This window comes from Bos taurus, chromosome 2, assembly GCF_002263795.3.
Source record: "Bos taurus isolate L1 Dominette 01449 registration number 42190680 breed Hereford chromosome 2, ARS-UCD2.0, whole genome shotgun sequence".
Classification (NCBI taxonomy): Eukaryota; Metazoa; Chordata; class Mammalia; order Artiodactyla; family Bovidae; genus Bos; species Bos taurus.
In genome coordinates this window covers 74,288,617-74,306,991 of record NC_037329.1, presented here as the reverse complement: position 1 = coordinate 74,306,991, position 18,375 = coordinate 74,288,617, and positions in this window count along the sequence as shown.

Here is an 18,375-nt window from a genome sequence, read left to right as displayed (position 1 = left end):
TTGATAAACAATAATAATATTAGTAACTAAGAAAATATTTGAATGCTTATTAGATGGAGATATTTCATGGATAAATGCATATCCATTGAACTATGATGTCATTTCACTTTAACACATTATTGTTATAGATTTGTTTTAGTAAATGGAAAATAATGTAAAGTCCAGGGCTTTCATTACTTCATTTCCAGTTTCTCCCTTTTATCCCTATTTTGTCAACCATAAATTTCTCCTGCAACAAATAGCCACAGGTTCATCAAAGAGTCTGAGGGAGGGGAGCATGGAAAAATGGGCTATATATTGACTCTAATATTCATTTAGACTTTTGAACTATTGGAATCACCTAATCTCTGTGCCATAGTTTTTCTTTTACAGGGTGGAGACATATTCCCTGCCCTAACTCAGCCAGAGTTATAATGAGGATCAGCTGAAATGAAAGTGATTCTACAATTTAAAGAATTATGTTAATTTGAGGTGCTGTTCTCAAGCAAAATAAATGGGCAGAGACAAAGGAGAGGGTCATATACTTTTAACCTCTGTTCTCCAACTCTGTGTAATGGTGATTAATAATTCAACAATCTCAGAATTGTTATATTCTTTACTTCAGTATAATAGAGTGTAGAATAAAAATGTCATCAATTACTTGTTCTTGTAAATAAATGGAATTCATGATTCCAGTTATTATTTCAGTTGAGTACTCCATTAAATGTCTGTAGGACCACAAATACATTTGGACCTTAAGAAATGTGACAGATTTATCACTTTAAAAGTAGCTGCATTTGAATAATTAGAAAGTATATGAAAGGTTAAATAAAACATTAAGGATTGAGCATTTCTTTCCTCCAGTGGGACTGTCAGTTATTTAAAAGCACGTAATCATCAAATGTAGATGGGATTCTACCATGTCACACTTTGGAATAGTTGCTAGGGCAAATAATAACGAACAAAAAGTGCTCCTAACCTCATGGGGCTTATGATCTGGTAGACAGTTCAAACGTGAATCTTGTATTTTTACCAATAAGAGTAAAAATTACAGTAGAACTTTTGCTACAGTGAGAGGTATGCAGCACTACTTAATTAAGACCACTTAATTGCAATATTTGGCTCAGTTGGGAGGGCCAAGGATTCCATCTCTGAAGAAGTGACACTGAAAATTCAAGCTCTGAAGAAAGGGTTCGGGTGAACTAGACATAGAAGTGGGGTGGGATACGAAGAATATATACTAAGCTCAGGTAACAGGTAAGGGAGGTGGGTCTAAAAATTCCCAGGAAGCAAAAGTTAGTATGTCTGGAATAAGGAAATTAAGTAAGAAAGACTAATGTGTAAAATGAAGCAGGAGACCAGATTATGCAGAACGTTGTGTCTATACTCGGAACTTGGTCTTTATTCTACACATAATTGAAAGTCAATGGGGTCAGTCAGTAAACGGTTATACTCTGAGGGATGGTATAATCAGATTTGCATTTTTAAAAGTATATATCTGATGAGATGACTCCTAGATTAGAGGAGAACCAGTGTGTGTGTGAAAAACCAATTTGGAGACTGCTGTGACTGTCTGGACCTAAGATGATGGTGACTCCATGGACTCTAACCCACCAGACTCCTCTGTTTATGGACTTCTCCAGGTAAGAATACTGGAGTGGGTAGCCATTCCCTTTTCTAGAGGATCTTCCTTACTCAGGGATTGAACCCAGGTCTCCTGCTTTGCAGGTGAATTATTTACCATCTGAGCCACCAGGAATGCTCCTTCACTTTTGCGGCTGTCTGCACCTAAGACGATGGTATTTACTTGGAGTAGGGGGCTGTACAAAGGTCTATGTGTCATTTATTTAGTGTCTTCCATGGAACAGATAGGGCTCCCAGGTGGCACAGTGGTAGAGAATCTGCCAGCCAATGCAGGAGACACAGGATACGTGGGTTCGATCCCTCAGTCAGGAAGATCCCCGGGAGTAGGAACTAGCAAACCACTCCAGTATTCTTGACTGGAAAATTCCATGAACAGCAAAGCCTGGCCGGCTACAGTCCATGGGTATACAAAGAGTCAGAGTCAGACACGACTGAGTGACTGAGCACACACATGGACCAGAAGATTGCCCAGGGCTACTCCTCCAGGCACAATACTTCAGGCTGCTTTGACCTCATGGCAACTACCAGTGCTTCCACAAATCCTGGACAGAAGAGAGAGCCTGGAAGACTGTACATTGACTTTTAAATACTTCCTCAAGGAAGTGACCACATAACTCCTGCTCACATCTCAGTAGAAAAACATATAAGTCCCTTGCACTAGGCCTCACGTCAAGTAGGTAAGGAATGCTACATGCAGCAAGAACAAGTTAGCAGCCCATCTATAGCCTTTCCTTCAACCCAGTGGTGCTCAACAGGTGTGATTTTGCCCTCAAGGGGACATTTTACAATGTCTAGAAATAGTTTGAGTTTTACAACTGAATAGTTGCTACTGACATCTAGTGGGTGGAGAACAAAGATGTTGCTAAACATCCTACAATACAAAGAACAGCTCCCTACAACAGAGAATGTGTGTGTGTGTATGTGTGTGCGTGCGCACTCGGTCTTGTCTCACTCTTCCCAACCCCATGGACTGTAGCCCATCAGGCTCCTCTATCCATGGAATTTTCCATGCAAAAATATTGGAGTTGGTTGTCATTTCCTCCTCCAGGGGATCTTCCCAACCCAGGGATTGAATCCACATCTCTTGGGTTTCCTGCATTGGCAGGCAGATCCTTTAACAACTCCACCGCCTGGGAAGCCCACAACAGAGAATAATTTGGCCCAATATCCAGTAGTGTTAAGACTGAGAAACCCTACTCTAGCATCATGGATAAGTAAAAACGTAATGTGTGGTTGTATCCTCCTTTCAATTCTAACTCAAGGAATATATAGTACATGATACCCTGAAGAACTTGCTAAGTACTAAAGCAAGCATCTGTATCTCAGGTTGTTCAGGGAGGAACCTGTATTAAGGAGATGCAGCTACACTGGGTGATGGGCGCTAGTCACTTATTCTGGACAGAGCTAGATACTTTGCAAGGGATAAAATGTTAAAAATGCCATGTTGATGGCTTCCCTGAGATGAGGGTGCCCACACCTTCACAGTACAATCTCTCATGAAACACTCATGCCAAGTCTGAAGCATCATGGAGAAATAGGAAACTTTCTGGTAGTTATGATCTCTTGTTGTTGTTATTCAGTTGCTAAGTCGTGTCTGACTCTGCGACCCCATGGACTGCAACATGCCAGGATTCCCTGTCCTTCACTATCTCCTGGAGTTTGCTCAAACTCATGTCCCTTGAGTCTATGATGCCATCCAACCATCTCATCCTCTGTTGCTTCCTTCTCCTCCTGCTCTTAATCTTTTCCAGCCTCTGGGTCTTTTTTGAGTCGGCTTTTTGTAACAGGTGACCAAAATATTGGAGCTTCAGCTTCAGCATCAGTCCTTTCAATGAACATTCAGGCTTGATTTTTTTAGGATTGACTTCTTTGATATCCTTGCTGTCCAAGGGACTCACAGAACTCTTTTCCAGCACAACAGTTCAAAAGCATCAATTCTTTGGTGCTCAGCCTTCTTTATGGTCCAACTCTCACATCTGTACATGACCACTGGATCACTACACTCTTGTCATACACACTGTATTTTTCCAGCCTTATATCCCTTCTAAATGCAGTGTATATTTTATGCAGGGGGAAGCCTACTTTATCTCACAAGTATGGTTATCAGTCCAGACCCAGGGCCACTGCTTGCTTTTGGAGAGGGCACATTGCACTAGTACCCAAGCCTTTGGTAAGCAGCTATAACATCTACCTCAAGTTTTTGGAATTAAGATGAAAAGAAGGCGCAATTATGAGAGATATTTAGGAAGTGATGCAAATACAGATGTTCTCTCCCAGAATCTATTTTGCATCATCTTCTTTGCCAGCAAAGATTGGATTTTGTTCAGGTAACTTCCCTCTTGCATGCTTCAGGGTAAGCTGGTTCCAGATCCCTTGCCAGTAATTGATTTAGGCATAGGCATATAATATAATTCAAGCAAATGATATGTATGGGAGAAGCCAGTAGAGGCTTCTGGGAAAATGTTTCTGCATATTTAAAAAGAGGTACTTAAGATGAGATGGCCTTTTTTCCCACTGGGCATTGTTGAATTTATATGTGAAACTGAGATGTGCTTTAGCACTCTTGCAACTATAATAGAAATTGTCTGAGGACAAGGCAGACATGCTAATGATAGCAGAGAGAAAAGTGAAGAAAAATACTGGTTCTCGATGAATTACCTTTGACTTAACCAACCCTGGAACACTCTTACGCCAAGGCTTATTATTATCTGACATTTTTAAAACTTTAATTTTAAATTAATTTATATTGACATTTTTTGTTAGGTGTAGCTAAAGCATCTGAAGTGATACAAAATTTAAAATCTATATGAATATAATGGAATAGATGGAGGAGTGAAGAACATTTAGATTTCTGGGTGGCAGTGTGGGATATAGCAATCTCAGTAGATATGTTAACACTGAAGATGTAAGGTTTAATTAGGACTATCATAAGTTTATCTTTGGATATTTTGAGTTTTAGGTGTCTTCAAAGATCTTGAGTTGAGGTATCCATTTATAAGTTATCTGGGCAAAGGTGATGATTTGTGTGTATGGGGGGCCTAGCCTAGGGAAAACTTCAGCTTTTAATATCAATGTCCACATAGGAAAGGATGAACCTGTGGCAGTGGCTAACAGCAGTAATCAAAAAAAAAAAAAAAAGAAGGAGGAGGAGGAAACCAGGAGTATGTTGTGTCACAGAAATCCAGAGAAGAGAATGTTTCATGAAACAGTAAAGGTTGACAATAGCAAATGCTATAAGAAATTAAAAAGGTTAAGAATCATTTCTTTTTAATTTTAAAAATATTGAAAATCAGAATCAGCTTTATAAAAAAAATTATCAGCGTTTGTGTAGCATATTTTTTCATGAGATTTTTTTCTCTTTTGAGCATCCTGACAGCTGTTAGAAATGGCTAGAATAATTACTGTTGAATCAGTTTTACACAGACAAGGATACTTAGATATGCTAAGTGATTTGAACCCCATAGTAATGGAGTAGTTAAACTGGAATTCAAGCTCATAACTCTTGGTCTGGATCTTTTTCTGCTGCTGCTAAGTCACGTCAGTCATGTCCGACTGTGTGCTACCCCATAGATGGCAGCCCACCAGGCTCCCATTCCTGGGATTCTCCAGGCAAGAATATGGAGTGGATTGCTATTTCCTTCTCCAGAATTCTACTACAATTCACTCCTTTGTCTGCAATAATGAATTACTTCTGAGTTCCCTAGGAGAGAAAAAGAGACAAACAGACAGGCAGACGAAGTAGATATACATTAGACACATAGTACTTTGGACACTCTAGGACCTGCATTACAGGAAGAACAGGGGGCCTCAGACGCCTTTCAACCACAAATCTGCCACAGAGGGAAAGAGCCAGAAGCCTGAGAGGGTAGGATTTTGAGATACTGAGAATTGAGGACAGGGGAAGATGGAGTGAGTTGTGTTCACCATTTGTGGTGGGAGGAGGAATTATTATTCTTTAGTGAACTACATTATTCCCTTTGGAAACATGGTTTACGTATGCTCAAAACAACTGTGTAAACTAGGTGTTGATAAATGTATCAGTGTGTTTGGACTGTCCTAGGCTCAGAGGTAAAGAATCTGCCTGTCAATGCGGAAGACATAGGTTGGATCCCTGGGTTGGAAAGAAAGACCCCTATAGGAGGAAATGCAATCCACTCCAACATTCTTGCTTGAGAAATCACACGGACAGAGGAGCCTGGTGGGTTATAGCCCATGGGGTCAGAAAGAGTCGAACACAACTTAGCAACTAAACAACAAGGGCTGTCCTGACAAAGTACCAAAAACCAGATAGCTTAAACAACAGAAGTATCTTAGCTCACAGTTCTAGATGACGAGTGGGGTTGTTTTCTTCTAAAGACTTGAAGAGGAAGAATCTTGTCCATGTCTCTCCCCTAGCTTCTAGTAGTTTGCTGATAGCCTTTGATGTTTGTCGGCACATAGAAGCATCATTCTGATTTTTGTCTCTATCTTCACATGGTGTTCTCCATGTGTGTCTTTCTCTGTCCAAACTGTCCCTTTTTATGGAAGGACATCAGATGTATTGGATTAGCATCCATGCTAGATACATTTAACTAATTGTATCTGCAATAACTCTTGCCAAATAAAGTCACATTCTGAGGTACTTGGGATTAGGACTTCAATATACGAATATTTCTGAGGGCACAATTCAATCCATGATAAACTTCTTTTAACAATGAGTAAAAATGAAGTATGTGATTAGTGGATGATATGCATGCACACATATATATACATATACATACACACACATGTGTGTATGTGTGTAAGAACACGAGTCTCCTAGATCAGAGATACCCTGAAACACATGGTTTATTATTCACACGGAAGACAGTAGCCGGAGCATCATTGTGCTGCCCCCATGTCCTTATCCCCTCACAGTGACATAATAAAGGTAGAATTTTGGCTGCATGTGCATACAACTCAGGAAAACAATCATAACATTATGAGACTCTCAACTATGATGGTTCTCCTTTCGCATTTGCCCATCCTACCCTCTGGAGAAAGATCTGCTAATTATCCTAAAATATAAGCAATCCTCCTCTAAGTGAGAAGGGAAAACATCTCTAGGCTTCTTATCCTGGAATATAAGCTGGTGTCTCAGGAGAGAGGAAGAAGAGGACTTTACCTTCACAACCCTAGGGCTTTTCCATGCTCTAAGAGTCTCTGGAATTCACAGGAAGGTTACGTTATCTCTAGCTTCCAAGGCTGTTTACTATTCAGACATGCCTTTTGTTCAAAAGAGCTGAACCATGCCAGAACATGAGAAATCTGATGAGAATTGTCTCCAAATACCTCGTTATAAGGTCTCGATTGTACAGCTGATGAAACTGATAACTGGAATCATGTTGTATTAAGTTTTACATATATCTTTTAAAAGGATTTAACATATTGCATTTTAGTAGTTTCTTTATACATGTCTCCTTATTATCAATAAATTACAAAATTCTTGAGATCCTAGACCAACAATTCCATTTAAGTATTGTCAATGACTAGCAGAGCACTTGGAAGCTTAGGAGCATTTGTTAAATTATTGTTTAATGAATATATAAAATAGAACTTTTCACCTCTTTTTCCCTGCTACATGTATACTTATTCTCTTCTTTGACCTTTCTAACTTGGAAGGTTAAATGTAATAATTTATCCATTATTTGTTTTTCTTCAATGACTTTATCCTTTTACTGATTCAAATATACCTAAACTTTTTTAATCTTCAAGTTTCTTTCTTTATTTACTTTCCTTCCTGATTTGGGGCTGCCTCTTTGTTTTATCCCTCTTTAATCTTCTAGGCCAAACATTCATATTATTATTACAAAAGTTCTAGGTGCTTAAAATTAAGTGAATTATTTTTGATAGAAGAAAATGGCATTTTGCAAAATCCAATTAACCTGCACATTTAAATGGCTCGGCATATGAAGAGATGTGCTTCTTTTCCAAATGAAAAAGAACTGAAATTTTATTTCAACTCTATCACAAGTTTTAAATATATCCTGAACCAATCTCATTTTTGTCCATATTTTGGCCATTTCTAAAGCATTTTTAGTTATAATCCTGGATAGTATTTCATGCTTGTAGAGGTCCATATGGAAGTGACTCACTTGACAAAATGAGTAACAGTTGTACACAGCTGCTCGGGCTGTATCAACCAACCCGTTTGCAGGTGGTAAACTGCTGCTGTTGCTGCTGCTAAGTCATTTCAGTCATGTCCGACTCTGTGTGACCCCATAGACGGAAGCCCACCAGGCTCCTCTTTCCCTGGGATTCTCCAGGCAAGAACATTGGAATGGGTTGTCATTTCCTTCTCCAATGCATGAAAATGAAAAGTGAAAGTGAAGTCGCTCAGTCATGTCCAACTCTTAGCAGCCCCATGGACTGTAGCCTACCAGGCTCCTCTGTCCATGGGATTTCCCAGGCAAGAGTACTGGAGTGGAGTGCCATTGCCTTCTCCAAGGTGGTAAACTACCTCTGCTGAATTCCTTTGTATCATTAAGGTGGATGGCATGGAGATACAGGAATGGAGGAGTGAAGCTTCACTCTTGCAAATGCAATTTCAAACTGCTAATGTCCTTATTTATTTAGAAAACATCTTTCTATATATTTCAGGATTTGGACTAGGGATCCTTAAATAACCTAAACTTGACTCATTTTAAAAAACCATAATGGCACCCTATAACAAATCTAAGAATAAGCATAAAGCCACTGAGGTCTACTATAGAATGACTTATAAGTTAGCTAAAAGAGGCGTGAAAAATAAAAGTGAATAAGGTTTATAAGAGATATAAGCTTGTGGTTAGTCAGTTCATTCACTCAGTCGTGTCCAACTCTTTGTGAACCCATGAACCATAGCACGCCAGGCCTCCCTGTCCATCACCAACTCCCGGAGTCCACCCAAACCCATGTCCATTGAGTCAGTGATGCCATCCAGCCATCTCATCCTCTGTCATCCCCTTCTCCTCCTGCCTTCAATCCCTTCTAGCATCAGGGTCTTTTCCAATGAGTCAGCTCTTTGCATCAGGTGGCCTAAGTATTGGAGTTTCAGCTTCAACATCAGTCCTACCAATGAACACCCAGGACTTATCTCCTATAGGATGGACTGGTTGGATCTTGCAGTCCAAGGGACTCTCAAGAGTCTTCTCCAACACCAAAGTTCAAAAGCATCAATTCTTAGGTGCTCAGCCTTCTTTATAGTCCAACTCTCACATCTGTACATGACCATTGGAAAAACCATAACCTTGACTAGACAGACTTTTGTTGGCAAAGTAATGTCTCTGCTTTTCAATATGCTATCTAGATTGGTCATAACTTTCCTTCCAAGGAGTAAACTTTTGCCAATGCCTCAAATTCAAAGTGCATAACTGAAGGAAGAAATAAGTTTCAAAAGATACATTATTTGGGGGTCCAATTTAATAAACTTTTAAATTTACAGTTATTCACTTAGCTTGAATGAAAACATTGTATTAGTTCATGCATGAGATAGACTTTTGTTTCCTAACCATAGTTGGAGGACAAAAGATTGTATATCCTTTACTGTATAGAGTCAACAATTTTAGCTCTGGTTATAGAGTAAACCTGCATTTAACTGTCATGTCTTACTTGGAGAAGGACCATGAAGATTACATTTAACATTTCTAAGAGTCAGATTATGTTTCAGTCAAATGACAGTAGAATAAAATAAAACAGATTGGAAGTTATTAGAGTTCAGTGTGTGCAGTAAGCATGTATTTTATGGATTACACACATGCTCACCCACACACCCATATATATATCTATATATCTATATCTATCTATATATATATACATATATATTCATATAAGGTTTGATCCCTGAATCAGGAAGATCTCTTGGAGAAGGAAATGGCTACCTGCTCCATTATTCTTGCTTGAGAATTCCATGGATAGAGAAGCCTGGTAGGTTACAGTCCATGGGGTCGCAAAGAGTCAGATAGGACTGAACACTTTCACTTTCACTTTTCATAGTTGGTTTAGAGTGGTCATGTTAGCTTCAGGTACATAAATGTGATTCAGCTATATATATATATGTGTGTGTGTGTGTGTGTGTGTGTGTGTGTGTGTGTGTGTGTGTATGCATATACATATATATATTTAAGCATGATCTAAAATGTATTCACTCCTTGGATGTGTTTATCAATAAGTTTGAAAGCCACTCTTCTTCAGAAAGGCTTAATTAATAAAGAGCAGAAGGTTTTGAATAATTTGAAGTTACTTGTTTGTAGTGGTGGAATTGGATGTGGAATTTTAGGCATTGGAGCTCCTTTGAAAATCTGTCATAAAACATTGGATAAAAGTGTAACTAGATGATTAGCACTTCCAAAAGTGTTCATATTTTTCCATTGGAAATACTGGTCCCTTCAGCAAGGAACATTGGCTCATTCTGAAAGCAGACAACGTTCTTCTGCTTTAATGACACAGATCACATAGCAAGCATTTGCCCATGAAAAAGACATGCTGATTAGAGTGACTGCTTGACTGAAAACACACAGTTGGAATCACCTATAATTTTACTGCTTTATCTCAAGGAGTCCTAGATTACTTGGAACACACATGGCAATAATATTATTTCTTTTCATGACATTTATTCAGAGGTAGTTTTGCCAGGCAACTAACAAGCTTAATCTTCAGGGTCCCTCACCTGATGGGCTTCATTTAAGGTTTTAAACCTAATCATGATTTTATGATTTTTGTATTATTTTCATTAAAAGGAGGCCTAAGATTTGAGCAAGCTTCAGGTATTGCAGAAACTAGATCCATCTTTGTACTAAGTATAGATTAACTGGCCGTATTAAGTTGTAAAGATCTTGCCTTCTGTGTATTTGAAAGTCCCAACAAATAGGGAGTTGTTTGGATATATAGGAAAAAGGAGATTTGCGGGGGAAATAGTTCGACCTTGTTTATCTTGATCAAGTCATTAACGTCTCTGAAAATCTATTCCCTTAACCAAAAAATAGAAATAGTAACTCAAGGGGTCATTTTGAGGGTGAAATGTAACCTCCCACAAACATGGTGATGACTAATTGTCAACATTTCTCTCCCAACCTCAGGCTGGAAATAGATCCCATATAGGACTGAGCTGATTCACTGTTCCTCAGGCTCCTTCTGTTAAAGACCACAGCATAGAAAAGAGAACTGAGTGAGAGAAAAAAGAAAGGAAGAGAGAAAGACAGAGAGAGAAGGCAGGGAAGGAAGGAGAGAGGCAGGGAGGAAGGAAGGGAGGGAGGGAGGAAAAGAAAAAAAAAAAAGGAAACCAAAGGAACATGAATCACATTTTCTTCCTTAATTTCTGTCCACAAAGCTCAAAACCAGCTCTCTTTCTCTGCTAATATGAAGGCATCAGGAAATTGTTATAATTCTCTGACATACAGGTATGAAAAATCATTGTAATGCTGACATTACAAATGTTCCATAGGCTGCATCCTGTGACACCAACACCATTTTAATCAATTCAACAGCAAAAGCAGACATTTGCTATGTGTGAATTGTAAGTCGCTTCAGTCATGTCCTACTCTTTGCCATTCTTTGGACTGTAGCCCACCAGACTCCTGTCCATGGAATTCTCCAGACAAGAATACTGGAGTGGGTTGTCATGCCCTCCTCCAGGGGATTTACTTGACCCAGGGATCAAACCCATGTCACTTACGCCTTCCTGCATTGGCAGGAAGTTTACCACTAGTGCCACCAGGGAAGACATTTGCTATATCATTATTACACAAAATCCAGCTTCTCTGGTGGCTCAGATGGTAAAAGAATCTGCCTGCAATGCAGGAGACCCAGGTTCGATTCCTGGGTCTGGAGGATCCCCTGGAGAAAGAAATGGCAACCCACTCCAGTATTCTTGCCTAGAGAATCCCATGGACAGAGGAGCCTGGCAGGTTTCAGCTCATAGTGTCACACAGGAGAGCGACTAACACTTTCACTTTTACTTTTCTTTACACAAAATCCAGGCTTGCCACCATGAGGCCAAAGCAATCACATGAATGGCTGACATTCTCTCCCCTCATATATTTGTTTTGCCATCATATCAACCTCAACTCCATCCTTCCTATTATCAGCATAAAAAAAGACCTTCTCAAAAACATTGGAACATCTTTTCCTGCAAAATTGATTTCATAACCTTAAGAAAACAGAAAGCAGCAAGAAAATGAATGTTATTGTGATAGATTCTGTGGGACAGACTTTCTTTCTCATCCTTCCAGATTCATCCCCCGAAGTGTGAAATACTATCAGTTAAGAAAGACAGGTTAAAGATGGCCACATTATAACTGATGAAGGGCTGCTAAATGTTTAGAGAGTGATCATCAATTTCCCATCATTGGCAGACATCTTCTGTGAGAGATTCTTCTGTCATAAATTCTCCCCTTCTCTTCCACCTGAAGAAAGCTTCTCTGAACAGCCTTACAGCTAGCACGCTGCAAGGAGCCCGCCCCACCCCTTGTCACAGCTCAGGGAGTTGGCATGACAAAAGAATAATTGAATTGGTAATGCAACAATACATGACATAGATCACCATTTTGAAACAGGGATGTTTAAGTCATGAATAATGAAGTGATTTCTTCCAGGGTAATTTATGGCACAGGTACTTTAAAAGAACAGGCTCCCTTAAGTGTATAAATGCACAGCACCTCTGACTGAAGAGAGTTCAGTCAGGTCTCATAGCTCAGTAAATCCCTTCCTTTGTGGCTTCCACTTAGGGCGGGTAACAGGGTGACAGGTATGAGGTGGGGAATATTTATTTATTTATTATGTTTTATTTTTTTCATGCTCTATGGCATCTGATGTAAGAACCAGGAGAGGAGAGGTTTGCTCAAGAGAGGAGAGGTTTGCTGAAGCAGCTCTATATTGAGAATCAAGCAGCTGCCAAGTAATCATAACTTCTGATCATTTCTGGGCTCCATCGGATTGGAGTCATTACTTCTGGTCACATCACTGAATCTGACCCATTCAACAGTGAGAGTTGCCAACAGGTGAGGTGCTGGGAAACTGTGGAAAAATAGACTCCACTCCATCTTCTAATATTGAATAGATATTTTTTCTCATTTACAAAACCTGCATCTCTATGATACTTGTAGCAAAGATTTCATCCAAAGAATAAGAAGAATTCTTAATTGGGATGAATAAAGGTCCTGAGGAATTGCTAATTGCTTTTCTATCAACAAAGAAGGCATCTCAGAAGAATGTACCAACAAAACAGAAGGAAAGGGGATGGGATGAGGGAAATGATTTTGTCTTAGGAAAAGGTAATGATTAGGTACAGACAAGAAGGTTGAGGAGAAGGTCTGTGGGATTCTTTGGTCCACTAGGTTGTGTTGGTATTGATGGTTTGGGAAAACAAAAGTGGATTAAAATAAAGGCTCATGCTCCTTATACCACAGTGATAATAAATAATAGCTGTTGTTTACTCAGTTTTCACTGTGTATCAGGTACTGCACTAAGCATTTTTCACACGTTTTATTTTATTTTACCAATAACTCTCCAGTGTTGTTCATATTTTTGCCTTCATTTTATAGATAAGGAATTGGAAGATCAGAAAATTTAATTAACTTGATGAAAGTCTACCAGTATCTGAGTTGGAAAGCAAACTCACCTGGGTTTTGTTCCAAAGGATCAAAACACTATTTTTATCAAGACAAATGAAAATCAAATTAAATACACTAAGGACAAAAGAATTTATTCTTTTAGCAAGCCTGAATGAAGACCCTTTCTGTATCAAGCAATATTCCAGTCACTAGCAGTACAAAAGGAACAAACACAGTCCCTGGGTTGAAATTGCTCAAAGCCTAGCAAAGGAAGCAAAAAAAAAAAAAAAAAAAATGTTTTTTTTAGTTGCTCGATCACGTTCAACTCTTTCTGACCCCATGGACTGTGGCCTGCTAGGCTCCTCTGTCCATGAAATTCTCCAGTCAAGAATATCGGAATTGGTTGCTACTGCCTCCTCAAGGGGATCTTCCCGACCCACAGATCAAACCTGGTCTCCTGCATTGCAGGCAGATTCTTTACCATCTGAGCCACCAGAGAAGCCCCTGCAAAGGGAGCAGAGACATAAGCAAAGAGTCATATGTGTGCTTTAATTTTGGTGTGTAATGGATAGTGTGTTACCAATCTGGGTTCTTTGGGTACAAGAAAAAGAAACTGACTCTAGGTAAGTAAAGCAGAAAATAATTTAACTAGAAAAAATAGAGAATTATATTGGTTGGGAGTAATCAGCTCTAGATACTACAAGAACAACTCTCCATAAATCACAGTGGCTGAACCAAATGAAAGTTTAACTATTGTTTATGTCCTAGAACTAACACCCAAAAAAGATGTCCTTTTCATTACAGTGGACTGGAATGCAAAAGTAGAAAACCAAGAAACACCTGGATTAACAGGCAAATTTGGCCTTGGAATACAGAATGAAGCAGGGCAAAGGCTAATAGAGTTCTTCCAAAAGAATGCACTGGTCGTAGCAAACACCCTCTTCCAACAACACAAGAGAAGTCTCTACACCTGGACATCACCAGATGGTCAACACCGAAATCAGATTGATTATATTCTTTGCAGCCAAAGATGGAGAAGCTCTATACACTCAGCAAAAACAAGACCAGGGGCCAACTGTGGTTCAGATCATGTACTCCTTCTGCCAAATTCAGACTTAAATTGAAGAAAGTGGGGAAAACCACTAGACCATTCAGGTATGACCTAAATCAAATCCCTTATGATTATACAGTAGAAGTTTGAAATAGATTTAAGGGAATAGATCTGATAGACAGAGTGCCTGATGAACTATGGATGGAAGCTCCTGACATTGTACAGGAGACAGGAATCAAGAACATCCTCAAGAAAAATAAAAGCAAAATGGCTGTCTGAGGAGGCCTTAAAAGAGCTGTGAAAAGAAGGGAAGCAAAGGAGAAAAGGAAAGATACACACATTTGAATGCAGAGTTTCAAAGAATAGCAAGGAGAGATAAGAAAGACTTCCTCAGTGATCAATGCAAAGAAATAGAGGAAAACAATAGAACGGGAAAGACTAGATGTCACTTCAAGAAAATTAGAGATACCAAAGGAACATTTCATGCAAAGTTGGGCTCAATAAAGGACAGAAATAGTAGGGACCTAACAGAAGCAGAAGATGTTAAGAAGAGGTGGCAAGAATACACAGAAGAAGTGCACAAAAAAGATCTTCATGACCCAGCTAATCACAATGGTGTGATCACTCACCTAGAGCCAGACATCCTGGAATGTGAAGTCAAGTGGGCCTTGGGAAGCATCACTACCAACAAAACTAGTGGAGGTGAAGGAAATAGCTCAATTGCAGTTGAGCTATTTCAAATCCTGAAAGATGATGCTGTGAAAGTGCTACACTCAATATGCCAGCAAATTTGGAAAACTCAGCAATGGCCACAGGACTGGAAAAGGTCAGTTTTCATTCCAATCCCAAGGAAAGGAAATGCCAAAGAATGCTCAAATTACTGCACAATTGCACTCATTTCACATGCTAGTAAAGTGATGCTTAAAATTCTCCAAGCCAGGCTTCAGCAATACATGAACTGTGAACTACCGGATGTTCAAGCTGGTTTTAGAAAAGGCAGAGGAACCAGAGATCAAATTATCAACATCTGATGGATCACTGAAAAAGCAAGAGAGGTTCAGAAAAACATCTATTTCTGCTTTATTGACTATGCCAAAACCTTTGACTGTGTGGATCACAATAAACTGTGGAAAATTCTGAAAGAGATGGGAACACCAGACCACCTGACCTGCCTCTTGAGAAACCTCTCTGCAGGTCAGGAAGCAACAGTTAGAACCAGAAATGGAACAACAGACTGGTTCCAAATAGGAAAAGGAGTACATCAAGGCTGTATATGTCACCCTGCTTATTTAACTTACATGCAGAGTGCTCATGAGAAACACTGGGCTGGAAAAAGCACAAGCTGAAGTCAAGATTGCCAGAGAAATATCAACAACCTCAGATATGCAGATGACACCACACTTATGGAAGAAAGTGAATAAGAACTAAAAAGCCTCTTGATGAAAATGAAAGAGGAGAGTGAAAAAGTTGGCTTAAAACTCAACATTCAGAAAACTAAGATCATGGCATCCAGTCCCATCACTTCATGGCAAATAGATGGGGAAACAGTGGAAAGAGCGGCTGACTTTATTTTTCTGGGCTCCAAAATCACTGCAGACGGTGATTGTAGCCATGAAATTAAAAGATGCTTACTCCTTGGAAGGAAAATTATGACCAACCTAGATAGCATATTCAAAAGCAGAGACATTACTTTGCCAACAAAGGTCTGTCTAGTCAAGGCTATGGTTTTTCCAGTGGTCGTGTATTGAGGTGAGAGTTGGACTATAAAGAAGACTGAGTGCTGAGTAATTGATGCTTTTAAACTGTGGTGTTGGAGAAGACGTTTGCGAGTCCCTTGGACTGCAAAAAGATCCAACCAGTTCATTCTAAAGGAGATCAGTCCTGTGTGTTCATTGAAAGGACTAATGCTAAAGCTGAAACTCTAGTACTTTGGCCACCTGATGCGAAGAGTTGGCTCATTGAAAAAGACCCTGATGCTGGAAAGATTGAGGGCAGGAGGAGAAGGGGACGACAGAGGATAAGATGGTTGGATGGCATCACCGACTCAATGGACATGGGTTTGGGTGGACTCCAGGAGTTGGTGACAGACAGGGAGGCCTGGTGTGCTGGGGTTCGTGGGGTCACAAAGAGTTAGACACGCCTGAGCTACTGAACTGAACTGAACTGATGCAGGTGGGTTATCTGCCAAACAGTGACCCAGGGATTAGGCTTCTTTTTAATTAAGTCATAATTGATTTACAATGTTGTGTTGGTTTCCAGTGCACAGCAAAGTCATTCAGTTATACACACTTCCATATGCCTCCACACTTGTTCACATCCACACTCCATATGCTCATACACACATAAACATTCATATACTTGTTCAGTCGCTAGGTCGTGTCTGACTCTTTGCAATCACATGGGCGGCAGTGCACTGGACTTCCCTGTCCTTCACTATCTCCCTGAGACTGCTCAAACTCATGTCCATTGAGTTGGTAATGCTATCCAACCATCTCATCCTCTGTTGACCCCTTCTCCTGTCTTCAATCTTTCCCAGCATCAGGGTCTTTTCCAGTGTGTCGACATTTTGCATCAAGTAGCCAAAGTATTAGAACTTCCACTTCAGCATCAGTCCTTCCAATGAATATTCAGGACTGATTTTCTTTAGGATTGACTGACATGATCTCCCTGCTGTCCAAAGGACTCTCAGGAGGCTTCTCCAGCACAATTTGAAAGCACTAATTCTTCAGTGCTCAGTCTTATTGATGGTCCATCTCTCACATCTGTATATGAATACTGCAAAACTCATAGCTTTGACTAAAAGGAAATTTGTTGGCAAAGTGATGTCTTTGCTTCTTAATATGCTGTCTAGGTTTGTCATAGCTATTCTTCCAAGGAGCAAACTCTAATTTCATGACTGTAGTCACCATCCACAGTAACTTTCTGCTCAGTTCAGTTGCTCAGTCATGTCCGACTCTTTGTGACCCCATGAATTGCAGCACACCAGGCCTCCCTGTCCATCAACAACTCCCGGAGTTCACTCAAACTCACGCCCATTGAGTCGGTGATGCCATCCAGCCATCTCATCCTCTGTCGTCCCCTTCTCCTCCTGCCCCCAATCCCTCCCAGCATCAGGGTCTTTTCCAATGAGTCAATTCCTCACATGAGGTGGCCAAAGTACTGGAGTTTCATCTTCAGCATCATTCCTTCCAAAGAACACTCAGGACAGTACTCCTTCAGAATGGACTGGTTGGATCTCCTTGCAGTCCAAGGGACTCTCAAGAGTCTTCTCCAACACCACAGTTCAAAAGCATCAATTCTTCGGCGCTCAGCTTTCTTCACAGTCCAACTCTCACATCCTTACATGACCACTGGAAAAACCATAGCCTTGACTAGATGGACCTTTGTTGACAAAGTAATGTCTCTGCTTTTGAATATGTCATCTAGGTTGGTCATAACTTTCTTTCCAAGGAGTAAGTGTCTTTTAATTTCATGGCTGCAGTCACCATCTGCAGTGATTTTGGAGCCCAAAAAAATAAAGTCTGACACTGTTTCCACTGTTTCCCCATCTATTTTCCATGAAGTGATGGGACCAGATGCCATGATCTTAGTTTTCTGAATGTTGAGCTTTAAGCCAACTTTTTCACTCTCCTCTTTCACTTTCATCAAGAGGCTTTTTAGTTCTTCTTCACTTTCTGCCATAAGAGTGATGTCATCTGCATATCTGAGGTTATTGATATTTCTCCCAGCAATCTTCATTCCATCTTGTGCTTCTTCCAGCCCAGCGTTTCTCATGAGTACTCTGCATGTAAGTTAAATAAGCAGGGTGACATATACAGCCTTGACGTACTCCTTTTCCTATTTGGAACCAGTCTGTTGTTCCATGTCCAGTTCTAACTGTTGGTTCCTGACCTGCATACAGGTTTCTCAAGAGGCAGGTCAGGTAGTCTGGTATTCCCATCTCTTTCAGAATTTCCCACAGTTTATTGTGATCCACACAGTCAAAGGCTTTGGCATAGTCAATAAAGCAGAAATTGTTGGGGGCCAGCGCGAGGCACTCTGCCTGTGGCAAAGGTCATGAGGAAAGAGGCTCGACATACGCAAAGGCAGGATCGAGCCTCAGGAGTCCCCCTGGAAATTCTTGAGCATCTACCCCCATAACCAAAGCCTGCCTAC